Genomic DNA, 14220 nt, shown 5'->3' with positions numbered 1-14220 from the left:
CATATCCACGTACCTCGGCTATCTGAACCTGAAGGCCCTACAATAGTGAGGGGACACGACCACCGGCTCCCTACACAGACACGGAGGGAGTCAGGGTCACCTGGATCCAGACAACAGAAAATCATAAATACTAAAACAACACTTATCTGCAGACGAACTGAGAACTGGTAGTTGGGAGCTGAAGACAGCATGCACACTCATTCCAGGAAGTTGTATCAGCCACACCCAACTACCTTATGGGGGAGAATATAAAGGGAGGTAATGAGTCTGACTGCATGACAGCTGAGATAGCCTAACGAGGTGAGGAACAGAAACCAAAACAAAGAAACTCAAGGGGGAGGATCTGAACGGCTCCTGTCAGAACTTCTCAGCTGTCTGCTTGTGACAGAAATTTGCAGATAATGTCCCTTGGTGGGGCTGAGGGAGTGGGTTTGGGCCTTAGCGCACGGTGTGCTCTCTCTAAAATGACCTCATGGGCAGATTCTGGGCCCAGAAGGGACATGCAGATTTGCACCACTGTGCTGGCAATGTCTCCTGTGTCTACAGTTTCAGGGACGCCGCGGAAATGTAGGTTGTTGCGCCTACCTCTATTTTCCTGGTCTTCCAGGGAATTGCAGAGACAGTTCATCTTCTGTTGAATGTCCTGGAAACGCTGCGACACTTCTGATTGGTGACGTACAATGGCTTCCTGGGTAATTTCCAGGGTCTCCACTCGGCCTTAAACCTGCGATATATCTTGTTTAATCGCGGCTAAGTCGGAGCTTAAAGGCTCCAGGGCAGACGCCAGGGAAGAGGACAGCAACTCCTTTAGGAAGGAGCGTGAGATCGGGAGGTCATCCGTGTCATCCTCACCTCCGGTGGCCTGATCCAGCAGCTCATTGTGTTTTGAGCGCGGGGCGCGGGTTGGAGTCGGCGCCATCTTGGGATTTTTGGAGACGTGCAATATAGCAGCTTTTTTAATAAATCTATCCATCTCTCCGGTGGTAGGATTGTTCCTGTCTTGTGCCGCTTGATCTCCGGGTCTGGGGCCTCCAATTTTCACCATGATCTTAGTGCCAGTTTGTGCTAAAGGGGCTTCGGTGGTGATCTCATTAACAGAGCTGCAGCCTCAAGCGTTCATGTCGTTCAGGCGCTAGCTTCGCCCCCCCTTCTTTTCAGTTTTAATGTTGGGGCTCTGTATTTATTTTTTATTTTTATTTTTTATTAGACCAGAGCTGAGTAACAAGTGTTTAAGTCTTAAACATGGGGAAGCTGAGGTGAGTCTTAGACAGTTCTAAGGATCTGCAGGCAGCAGGCTGCAATATTGCTCTCACCTAGTGTGCAGTGTTCATCTGGGGTTAGCTGCAGGGTCTGTATCGTCACCAGCTGCACCCTTATATCTCTGCTGGCTCTTTCATTCAAAAATCTTGAAGACGGCAGACTTGAAAATGTTTTGCTGTCTGTAGATAATATGTCCCTCTCCAGCACTTGAGGATCGGTCTGCTACACTCCGGTATCAAGCGGGTGCTGCGCAGACTAAACAGCTGTTTCTTATACATTCACTACCGGCTCCCGCGCCTCTGCAGACTTTTTCTTTACAAGGCAAGCGGCATGCAGGTAACGGACCATCTGCGCTCTGGAAGTTCTACAGTCTGTAGACTCCCGCAAGCGCCAACGGTCCGGTCTGATGGGGTCAGATGTCGGGGATGCCGGTGATTCGGGCGGGTATTCTTCTGCAGTATGTCGCCAGTTCTCGATGGGCCCGCAAGTATACAAGGGCTAAATTAGATCACAGGGAAGGGGGATCTCCCTCAAGTAAGCAAATCTGTATGTCCGCTAGCAATATATAAGCGGCAATTAGCTTGTACAGGCAGTCGGGGATCTGCTTGTGTGCCGCGCGGTAAAAAACTTTAGTCCGGTGCTCTAGACTGTCCCACAGGCCGCGACAACCAATTCAAATAAAATCCGCTCTAATTGGTATCATCAGGCGCAGGGTGAGGTCCTGTGTCGGGATCCGTGATTTTTATCCAAGTTGAGCGACTTTTGGCAAAGTTATACCAATTTTTGAGCTAGCTGTGTTCAGAGCTCCACCATTTGCTTCTTCACCGCTCTGCAGCTAGCTCCGCCCCCCACTATAGTGCTCCTTTAACACCAGTACTGCACAGTGTCTTTTCTCTGCAGGAACAGGCTATAGACACCAGTACCACTACATTAAACTGTAGTGGTTCTGGGACTATAGTGTCCTTTTAATGTGAGGCAAATTAGTTTCCAATGTAGTATTAATAACTAAACAATTAAATAATAAACATATTGCATTATCTACTTACCACCAGGACAATAAGATGATCTGGTCTCTGGCTGCAGTCTGGCTCTTGGTCTGGCTCTGGGGACTCCCTTGTCACTCTCTTTTCCCCCCTTCTCCCTTGTGACTCTCTTCTCCCCCCTCCTCCCTTGTGACTCTCTTCTTCCCCCCTCCTTTGTCACTCTCTTCTCCCCCCCTTGTCACACTCTTCTCCCCCCCTCCCTCCCTTGTCACTCTCTTCTCCCCCCCTCCCTCCCTTGTCACTCTCTTCTCCCCCCTCCCTCCCTTGTCACTCTCTTCTCCCCCCCTCCCTCCCTTGTCACTCTCTTATCCCCCCTCCCTCCCTTGTCACTCTCTTCTCCCCCCTCCCTTGTCACTCTCTTCTCCCCCCTCCCTTGTCGCTCTCTTCTCCCCCCTCCCTTGTCACTCTCTTCTCCCCCCTCACTTGTCACTCTCTTCTCCCCACTCCCTTCTCACTCTCTTTTCCCCCCTCCCTTGTCACTCTCTTCTCCCCCCTCCCTCCCTTGTCACTCTCTTCTCCCCCCTCCCTTGTCACTCTCTTCTCCCCCTCCCTTGTCACTCTCTTCTCCCCCCTCCCTTGTCACTCTCTTCTCCCCCTCCCTTGTCACTCTCTTCTCCCCCCTCCCTCCCTTGTCACTCTCTTCTCCCCCCTCCCTCCCTTGTCACTCTATTCTCTCCGCTCCCTCCCTTGTCACTCTCTTCTCCCCCCTCCCTCTCTTGTCACTCTCTTCCCCCCCTCCCTCCCTTGTCACTCTCTTCCCCCCCTCCCTCCCTTGTCACTCTCTTCCCCCCTCCTCCCTCCCTTGTCCCCCCTCCCTCCTTTGTCACTCTCTCGCCCCCCTCCCTCCTTTGTCACTCTCTCGCCCCCTCTCCCTTGTCACTCTCTCCCCCCTCCCTTGTCACTCTCTTCTCCCCCCCTCCCTTGTCACTCTCTTCTCCCCCCTCCCTCCCTTGTCACTCTTATCCCCCCCTCCCTTGTCACTCTTATCCCCCATCCCTTATCACTCTGTCACGGCGGACAGGATATCATATACACAGATAACAAAACAAACAAGTATCTAGGCGAGAAGCTGGGGATAAGGTCACCTCCTAGCAAATCCCTACAGCTCTCCCTATTCTGCTAAGCCCACATTTAGACCCTGAAGGTGGGAATAATGTGTCCTCGTGCCTGGGCTGAGAATACCCTAGAATCCCTGAGATGATGAAAGGGGAAAAGGGAAAGCCTGCTCCCTCAGCCCCAGGAGGGAACAGACGACACTCAAACAGCCTATACAGCAAACCAAAGAAATCAGAAACCAACTTATCTTATCAGAGCAGGAAAAGCCAATCCTTCACTCCTTGCTTCCACAGCCTGACTGAAGCTATAACCCGTACGGAACACTGGGAGAAGAAGTAATTTAACCAACGACCCCACCCAGTGCACCTGAAGGGAGGCTGATCTAGCATAACTCCAAAACAAAACACAAGACTAGACGCGTGCTGCTAATCTAGCAGACCTCCGCACATAGTCTGAGCAGGGCATGACACACTCTCTTTCTCACCCTGCCCCTTGTCACTCTCTCCCCCTCCCTTGTCACTCTCATTCCCCCCTCCCTTGTCACTCTCATTCCCCCCCTCCCTTGTCACTCTCATTTCCCCCCTCCCTTGTCACTCTCATTTCCCCCCTCCCTTGTCACTCTCATTTCCCCCCTCCCTTGTCACTCTCATATCCCCCCTCCCTTGTCACTCTCATTCCCCCCCTTCCTTGTCACTCTCATTCCCCCCTTCCTTGTCACTCTCATCCCCCCCTTCCTTGTCACTCTCATTCCCCCCTCCCTTGTCACTCTCATTCCCCCCCTCCTTTGTCACTCTCACCCCCCTCCCTTGACACTCTCATTCCCCCCTCCCTTGTCACTCTCATTCCCCCCTCCCTTGTCACTCTCATTTCCCCCTCCTTTGTCACTCTCATTCCCCCCTCCCTTGTCACTCTCATTCCCCCCTCCCTTGTCACTCTCATTTCCCCCTCCCACTCCCTTGTCACTCTCATTCCCCCCCCACTCCCTTGTCACTCTCATTTCCTCCCCCCCTCCCTTGTCACTCTCATTTCCCCCTACCCTCCCTTGTCACTCTCATTCCCCTCCTCCCTTGTCACTCTCATTTCCTCCCCCCCTCCCTTGTCACTCTCATTCCCTCCCCCCCTCTCTTGTCACTCTCATTCCCCCCCACCTCTAGTGTAGCGTGGCCGAGCTCAGTTCGGTCCGCGGTACAGGAGCATTTGTTTCCTGTACCCGTCCGGACTGAAAGGAAGTGCACACTAAGTGAGCACTTCCTGTCAGTCCGGCCGGGTACAGGAAACAAAAGCTCCTGTACCGCGGACCGAACAGAGCTCAGCCACGCCACATTAGAGGCGCCTGCCTCCTGTCAGTCCCTCTCTTCAGGCAGCCGCCTGGTGCGGGGGAGGGCCAGCCGTCGTACTTAAAAAAAACAACTTGCGACAGGACCGGCCCGGCCGCCACTTAACCAACGCTTTTTTTTTTTAAACCGCACGGGGCCGGCACCCTCTGCTAAATTGCGCCCTAGGCGGCTGCCTAGGTCACCTTACAGGTGGCGCAGGCCCTGGTGCCTAGGCAGGGGCTGGGGGTGCGGTCTGCCCCGGGAGCCGGCTCTCAGGGGGGTGCCAGAAGCAATAAGTGCTTCCATCCAATACAGATGAAAGCGCTCATTGCTGGAGCGCTGACACCCACATACTGCGGCGGGGCACGGGAGCGCATACCTCTCTGCCCTGTCTCCGATCACCGCCATAGGCTTCAGGCCTAGTAGGCCTGAGGTGTATGCAGTAGTGAAATCCCAGCGGAGGCATGCATGATGATGTCATCGCACGTGCCTGTGCTGGTATGCAGCAGCACAGTGAAGTGTGCGCGCCTTCCCCTCTGCAAGCGCCGGTGAGTATTTAGCTTTTTTTTTTTTTTTTTTTTTTATGTGCCAACTTTGGGGGACATGTGGGAGGGGCACATGTGGGGGGAAAATATTATGGTGGGATACTGTGTGGGGGCAAATTATTATGGGAGGGATTACTACGTAGGGGCAAATAATTATGCAAGGGAGAACTCTATGGTGGCGGCAAATTACTTTATGGGGCAATGTGGAGGGAACTACTGTGTGGGGCAAATTACTATACCGGGACAGTGTGGGGGATATTGCTGTGGGGGGGAACTACTGTGTGGTGACTGTGTGGGGGAAACTACTGTGTGGGGGGCAGTGTGAAGGAAACTACTGTGTGGGGGGCAGTGTAGGGGAAACTACTGTGTGGGGGCACTGTGGGGGAAACTACTGTGTGGGAGCAGTGTGGGAGAAATTACTGTGTGGGGCAAATTACTATATGGGGGCAGTGTGGGGGAAATTACTGTGGGGGGGCAGTGTTGGGAAATTTACTGTATGGGGGCAGTGTGGGGGAAATTACTGTGTGGGGGGGCAAATTACTATGGGGGCAGTGTGGGGGAAATTACTATATGGGGCAGCATGGGGGGCGTTGTTAATGGGGAGGCACTGTAGGGGCAATTCTATTATTTCTGGGGACACTATACAGGGATTATTACCTGGAGCACAATATAGGGTGTTATTATTACTGGGGGCACTCTAAGGGGCACTCTCTTATAGCTGCTGTAGACACTATAGGGACATTTGGGGTAATTTATCAAACTAGTGTAAAGTAGAACTGGCTTAGTTGCCCATAGCAACCAATCAGATTCCACCTTTCATTTTTGACAACTCTTTTGAAAATCCAGTTCTACGTTACACCAGTTTGATAAATGACTCTAATTATGTCTACTGGGGTCACTATTTTTTCAGCAGTATAGTACCTGGGGCATTGGGTGGCACCACGGGCACAGTATTGGGGGTGGCAGCAGGATGACAATGTGGGGACACCAGGATGGTGTCACTCTCTTCTCCCCCCTCCTCCCTTGTCACTCTCTTCTCCCCCCCTCCTTTGTCACTCTCTTCTCCCCCCCTTGTCACACTCTTCTCCCCCCTCCCTCCCTTGTCACTCTCTTCTCCCCCCTCCCTTGTCACTCTCTTCTCCCCCCTCCCTTGTCACTCTCTTCTCCCCCCTCCCTCCCTTGTCACTCTCTTCTCCCCCCTCCCTCCCTTGTCACTCTCTTCTCCCCCCTCCCTTGTCACTCTCTTCTCCCCCCTCCCTTGTCACTCTCTTCTCCCCCTCCCTTCTCACTCTCTTCTCCCCCTCCCTTGTCACTCTCTTCTCCCCCTCCCTTGTCACTCTCTTCTCCCCCCTCCCTCCCTTGTCACTCTCTTCTCCCCCCTCCCTCCCTTGTCACTCTCTTCTCCCCCCTCCCTCCCTTGTCACTCTCTTCTCCCCCCTCCCTCCCTTGTCACTCTCTTCTCTCCCCTCCCTCCCTTGTCACTCTCTTCTCCCCCCTCCCTCTCTTGTCACTCTCTTCTCCCCCCTTCCCTCTCTTGTCACTCTCTTCTCCCCCCCTCCCTCCCTTGTCACTCTCTTCCCCCCTCCTCCCTCCCTTGTCCCCCCTCCCTCCTTTTTCACTCTTTCGCCCCCCTCCCTCCCTTGTCACTCTCTTCTCCCCCCCTCCCTTGTCACTCTCTTCTCCCCCCTCCCTCTCTTGTCACTCTTATCCCCCCTCCCTTGTCACTCTTATCCCCCCCTCCCTTGTCACTCTTATCCCCCCTCCCTTATCACTCTGTCACGGCGGACAGGATATCATATACACAGATAACAAAACAAACAAGTATTGCACACGTTACACTACGTTACACCAGTTTGATAAATTACTCTAATTATGTCTACTGGGGTCACTATTTTTTCAGCAGTATAGTACCTGGGGCATTGGGTGGCACCACGGGCACAGTATTGGGGGTGGCAGCAGGATGACAATGTGGGGACACCAGGATGGGGAGGTTGATGGAAAAACTGAGAAATCTAACATGTCTGTGTTACAAACTCTGTAGAGACGAGATGCGGCTGAAAGAATTTGTCATGGCGGTCTAACGGAGGAGAAGAGAAAAGAGGAGGTCTACATGACAGAGGATGTCCCTGGATGTAAGAGGTATGTGGTCAAGTATTGGAGGGCAGGGGAGGGGGTGCCAGAGATAGGACCCGCCCCGGGTGCCAAACACCCTAGGCACGCCACTGCACATGTGATACGTAGTGATGGACGAACATCTGCTGGGATGGTTCGCGAACACGATCAAATGTTCGAACCGCAAGTTCGCGACGGGTTCTATTAATTTTAATTGCAGGCGAACCTGAAAAGCCTTCAGCTCATATTTGCAGCCAAGAAATAATTACTAGAAGTGCACAAATAGTCCCACAACATGGACAGTGACATACCAGATTCATAATTTTTTTCAATGCTAAAGACCGGCAAGATAATTTTCGCGTACGCGCAGGCGCAAATGCACTATACAGTACCCAAATGCACTATAAAGAAAGTATATTGGTATATAACACCCCGCTTCAATCAGTTTTTTTGGGGGGCGACTGGTATATTATAACATTGTACAAGGAAGTCAATCCATTAGAATATACATAAAGATAAAACGTAACCTTGAATAATGTTACTATGAGAGTCCATTCACACGTCCGTAAGTGTTTTGCGGATTCGCAAAACACGGACACCGGCAATGTGCATTCCGCAATTTGTGGACCGCACATCGCCGGCACTATAATAGAAAATGCCTAATCTTGTCTGCAATTGCGGACAAGAATAGGACATGTTCTGTTTTTTGTGGAAATGAAAGCACGGATGCGGAAGTGCGGATCTGCAAATGCGGATGCGGACAGCACATTCCGGCCCCATTGAAAATGAATAGGTGTGCACTCGGATGCGGACCCATTTTGCGGACGTGTGAATGGAAAAGATATCCCTCAAAATAAAAATAAATAAAATTATTAAAATTAAGCAAAAAGCATAGATGTGGTAGACAATAACAAGTGCTCGGCGGCACTAAATCAGGTGCTCGGCAGCACCAAATCAGAAACCATATGTCCTACCACAATCCGGGGGGTTCCAGTGCACATCCATGAATCCAGGAGGGAAAGCAAAAAACATCCATCCCTGGGCTAGATGATGATGTGGTATTGAAGGACAGGGTGGGCAAAGAACTGTCCCTGATATTGCCCTACAGGGGGGTGTTATTCTGGTCCTGATAGCCTAACCACAGACCACCCGCCCTGATTAGAGCGACCCCGTCCGGAAACTTACCCTATATAAAAATGGTTCTAGTAGACCCCTAGCCCCAACCACCGGGCGAACCGCAAGGCCATCTCTAGTGATACTTTATCCTCCCTAGCATAGCACATGTCATACGTTGTCCTCTGTAGGATTGTATACTTGGCTAGATTTTCATTTCTTGTCTTTTTATTAAAAGTTGATGAAAGTAAGAATCGATGGCGGAGCTGCAGGGACTAGTTCAGGAAGGAGATGCAGCTCCAAGGCTGTAGTGGTTCCGGCCCACCAAAGAAAAGGCCATACATGTATTGGGAACAACTCATGTTCCTATGGGAAGTGATGGATCTGCGTCCGTAAGTTAATTATAAACACTGACCACTACATGTTTATCGATACACACTGTATGTTCACTTTGTTTGTAATGTGATTATTAGCAATCGGTAAATTAGTATTTTCATAGTTGCCAATAACAACCAACCCGATTCCTCCTTTCATTAGCAAAAGTACAAGTGGCTTTGGATTTGTTTTTATGGCCAGCTATGGCACTTCTAATTTACCCAATATTGATAAATGACCCCATATGTAATATGTTAGTTAGTTCATGTAGTGCTATGTGCTAAATGTATTTAGCTGATGATAGTAATATGTGACGTTAATATTTAGAATAAAAAAGTGTGTTCATATATTAATTTACATGTTATGTTTTTTTAATTTGTGAAAAATGGAGGACAACCTGGAGGAGGAAGGCGAAGAGTCCGCTCCCCAGCAGTCAAGCGCCTGCGAGGAGGACACCCCCTCTGGGCCAGCTTCAACCGACAGCGCCGAAGGACCCCACACTGGATGGCATCCAGATGACCTGCAGCTTCCGGAGGGGATTTCCCCCCCCTTTGGCTCGACCCAACCGGGCCAGAAGATGGGCTATGCCTCCTGCCAAAGCTCTAGTAAATACCCAGATACTGGATTATTTGTCTAGAGCCCGGCAGGAGGACCACTTAGACCTCTATGCCCATAGTCTGGCCCAAATCGGTTCTCAGAATCATTCTGGATGCAGCCATTCCCCTGAAGGACCCCACGGAGATGTTTGTGGCCCTGGAGAATTGGCGCCTCCATGGGCACATGTTTGGCCCCCGCCCAACGCCAATTCCCCATGGCTCACAGGGTTCCTCACAGTACCCTCCTCCAAGGAATCATTATGGCAAACCTAGTCGGCCATATGGCCAACAATATCAGGAAAAAGCTCTTATGGCCAGCCGTCCCCTCATCCTCTCAAGCTGGGCCTTCTCAGTATTCTGGCCCCCCTTCATAGCCCTACCATGGCCCTCAGTTTCAGGGTCCCCCCTCGCCACCTGGGTGATTTTTATTTATTTGTGATTAGTATTTTCTATTATTTAGTTATGTTATTTTTGAAAAATACTAAGTCAAGTTGACTATTCTGTATTATAATAAACAGAGTTTTATTTTCCAGATTTTTATCGTTTGTTCTCTTTATTATCTACAGTGAATCATGATTTTTATGTAGCACAAACACATAGACCACATTAATAATTGTAAACATTTACTATACACTGATATCATCCAAATTCACTTACTATATAAACTTGATTTCTCAAATCAGTAGAGTTAGGCCTCATGCACACGACAGTATTTTTTAACGTCCCGCAAAACGTGGTTCCGTTGTTCCGTGATCCGTGGCCGTTTTTTCTTCCGTTGTGCTTCTGTGTGTCCGTGTTCCCGTTTTTTTTGCGGCCCGTCAGAAAACATGGAATAGTTAAAAAAATATTATTTTAATAACTCCACCTAGGATACTGGTATAAATGAAGGGCACCTGAGTATGGTTTTGTGGCCATTTTCTGTAGTCTTTCCAGAGTACAGAGGTTATTTTGGCTGCTTCTCCTTGCTGTATCACCATGTCGGATTCAGAGGAAGAGATCTTACTGCATTGGGTTGTTTCTCGGCAATGGGGACCGCGCACTCCTTTGTTGAATGAGGAATCGAGTAGAAGGCGACGATTTTGGGTCCATCCGATTGTTTCACAACGCTACCGGAAAGGATACTTCCATACCCTCTACAAAGATCTGCGGCTGCATCCTGAGAAGTTCTATTCCTTCTGTCGGATGTCAGTGGGTACATTTGATCGCTTGCGGTCGTCTCTACGTACTGTCCTTACCTTCATGGACACCAATATGAGGCGCAGCATTTCTCCTGAGGAAAGGCTCATTGTCACGTTGAGGTAAGCAATATTGAACATTTAAAGTTTCACCAGTAATGTGCAGTGCTTGTGTCAGGAGTAACATGTGCTTGAAAATGGCTGCTGTGAAACATGTGCTACTGTTTGCTGATTTAACGTTTCTTTGGCCTTTGTTTTTTATGGTGTTTTTTGTTTTACCCTTTTAATCCCTGCCACATAAGATTCCATTATTGATGTTTTTTTTTTGTTTTGTGCAAGTTTTAAATGTGTGTTCAGCTAACGGCCTCCAGACACTCCATGAATCCTCAGCACTCGCCAGTAGTTTGTTTTAAATGTTGTTTTAGTCAGTCAGTCAGCCATGTTACAGCAGGCTGTAACCTGCCTGTCTGAGTGAATAATTTAATATTTTTAGTCAATTGCTGTTGTGCGCGTTTGATTTTTGTAGTGTCTGTAAGAATTGGGTTCCTCTGTCAGGATCTCTAGCTGCGTGCACCACCCTATTTGAAGTCTATATACCAGTCTGTTCCCTATTTTTTAGGATTGTGCTGCTGCCAACCCCTGTGATTTTCAGCTAACGTCCTCATTATGCCTAATATCCTCATATTTTTGAACTTGCACATGACTATCTGCACTTCAAAGGGGCTAAACACAGTTGATGTAACTTAGTTGTGGTAGTACTGGCCACACCCCAATTGCTGTCATTGTTTTGCTCATATACACTTTTTTTGGGAAAGGAAGTTTAATCAACCATGTACATGGGGCAGTGATGGCGTGCCGTTTTCAGACAGAGTTGCGAATGATCAACCCAGATCCGTACAGTTTAATGCAAAATGTCCACACGTCAATTTAGCATGAATACTGTAGTCCAATAAAGTTTAGCGTTATTGCATTTTAGCATTTTGCCCTAAATGCCTGTTTAAATTCCATGCTGCCTGTCGTTTTCATAGAGTGCCCTGTGCTGATGAATGCTTTGGAAAGTCTAGGGTGTATATTTGTAAACCCTAGACTTTTCAATGGGTGTGGGTACCCACAGAGAGGGCCTTGAGTGCCGCCTCTGGCACCTGTCCCATAGGTTCCCGCTCCACTAGACATAGGGTGTTTACATTCATGTAGTGTATACAACATTATACTAGAATCATGAATCTGTTGTTCCCTTAGATTTGCTGTTGACTGATTTTTTTGTATTTTGTTTTTCTCAACAGATTCCTTGCCACTGGGAACTCTTTTGCATCACTGCATTTTGAGTTTCTTTTAGGAACCTTGACGATCTCGCGAATTGTACGACACACTTGCCAAGTCATCTGGCAGCAACTACGAGAGACGGTGAGGCCGCAGCCCAAGGCGGACGATTGGGTTCGGATTGCTGAGGGCTTCCAAATTTCTGCGCAGTTTCCAAACTGCATCGGGGCAATGGATGGCAAGCACATCCGTGTGAAGAAGCCGCCACACTCAGGGAGCCGTTACTTCAATTATAAACAATATTTTTTGGTAGTGCTGATGGCTGTTGCTGACAGTCATTACCGGTTTATAATGGTTGATATCAGGGCCTATGGAAGCACTGCAGATGCTCGCATCTTTAGTGCTTCTAGAATGGGTGAGCGGCTTCGTGCCAACCAGCTTGCCCTGCCCGAGTCCAGAAGACTGCCCGGATATGAAGGTCCGCCGGCTCCATTTGTCATCGTGGCGGATGAAGGGTTTGCATTGACTCCACATGTTATGCGGGCCTTTCCAAAGCGTGGTTTGGATGTCAGGAGGCGTATATTCAACTACCGTTTGACTCGTGCCCGTCGGTATGTTCAGTGCAAGTGGAGGGTGTTTTTGTCATCCATACAGATGGATCCGGAGAATGCTACCCTGGTGCTTAAAGCTTGTGTTGTTCTACACAACTTCACTAGAATTCACGAGGCTTCTTCTTCTGTTGACCTGGAAGATCTTCCTACATCTTCAGATTTGGGTTTGGAAAGGACCCTGCACAGACGACCTGGGACTGCAGGCATTGCAGTTCGGGAACTCTATGCAGACTACTTTTACAGCCCAGAGGGGTCCGTGCCATGACAGAGGGACGCTATTCGTGGCAGTTTTTGAAATCTTCTGGGCTCTTTAGTTTTTATTTATTTTGTAGATAGATTACTAATAATTATTGTGGTAGTTGAGTGTAGGGACTCGCAAGATAATGAGGACCCTTGACGTGGGCTTGCGGGCTAAGATTTTTTGGACATCACATATTTAAATCTGCATATAACTAAATTTAAATGATGCTTTGGTCTAAATGTTAATTGACTCAAACATCTTTATATTTGTAGTATATTGTCCAAAAAAATTTCTAATACCTCATCAACAAAGTACCCAAAAATAAAGGTGTTGTTCATCCAAATAAAGTATTGCTTTGTGAGCAACTGTGCGTGTGTTTTTTTTTAAACAATACAACTTTAAAAGGAAAATGTTTTGTGGATTTTGCCAAAAAAAACAACAGAAAACGAGTTTTTGCACAAACCAAATTTATGAAAACTATTGGGTTTAACGATAGGTAATGTAAGGCAATGGTTTGTACATTATGCACAAAACAATTTCAGAACATAAAACAATTTTATAAAAAAAAAAAATCACAAATCCAGAAGGTCATGAGTAAAGGAACCCGCTGGAAAAGAGGACCGTGGCCTTCCCTGGGCCTGCTGTGGTGGTCCAGTTTGCAAACTGCCCGGGTAAAGGGGCTGAGCCACACCTTGCATTTGGCCCTGGGGTAGGCCGTACTGGTGGTGTGGGGGGAAAGAAGGTGGTAGGGTTGGTTGGGTTTGAAATTTAAAGGGTCCAGGTGTTTGGTGCTGACCGGCATTCTCTAAATCAATCTTCATCCCATTCAATTTTCCTAGAATGTCGCCATGATTTGGTAATGCAAACATTTTGAGGACCACTGCTAATGAAGCCAGGCACTCGTGATGCTCGTTTGGAGTTACCTGCTTCATTAGGGGCCCTAGTCCCCTTAGCATCTTCTCCTCCACACCATCACTCCGCCTCTGGGCAAGAAAATCTATAACCTCACGACTCTCTTGCCCAGAGGTAGAGGGAGGGACTTGGTGGCGACGTCTGGGCTGGGGCTGAATGATACGGGATGGACTAGCCAGTGGTAGGGGGGCCAGGGCCAGTGTTGAGTCGTCCGGGTCCTCTGCCGGCGTAGGTGTTGGACTGGTTGCTGGTGAAAAAAAACGCAGGGGTTTCACTCCCAGCCGTGTCAGATTCTTCAGAAGGATCCAGACTGTCCACAGTACTGTATTTGAAAGAAACAAAAGTAAAAATTAGATCATTTTATTTCCACATTACAAAAGTACATAATTTATATTAGGTGTAACCAGCCGTGTGTATATAATATTTATACGGAGTGGCAGCATACATCAGATATTTGAGTTAACACAATGAACAACAGCTTCTATGTGAATAGTGCAATTCCTAATTTAATTCCATTTTAAATGCAACGATGGGACAAGTCTTGTAAAGGGCTAATGTTAATGTAATGGGAAACCATTGTTTGCCGTTTGCAGCTGTCCAGCGTC

The sequence above is a fragment of the Bufo bufo genome, chromosome 2 (assembly GCF_905171765.1).
Source record: "Bufo bufo chromosome 2, aBufBuf1.1, whole genome shotgun sequence".
In the NCBI taxonomy this organism is placed as follows: Eukaryota; Metazoa; Chordata; class Amphibia; order Anura; family Bufonidae; genus Bufo; species Bufo bufo.
Note: the sequence above shows the minus strand (reverse complement) of the source record.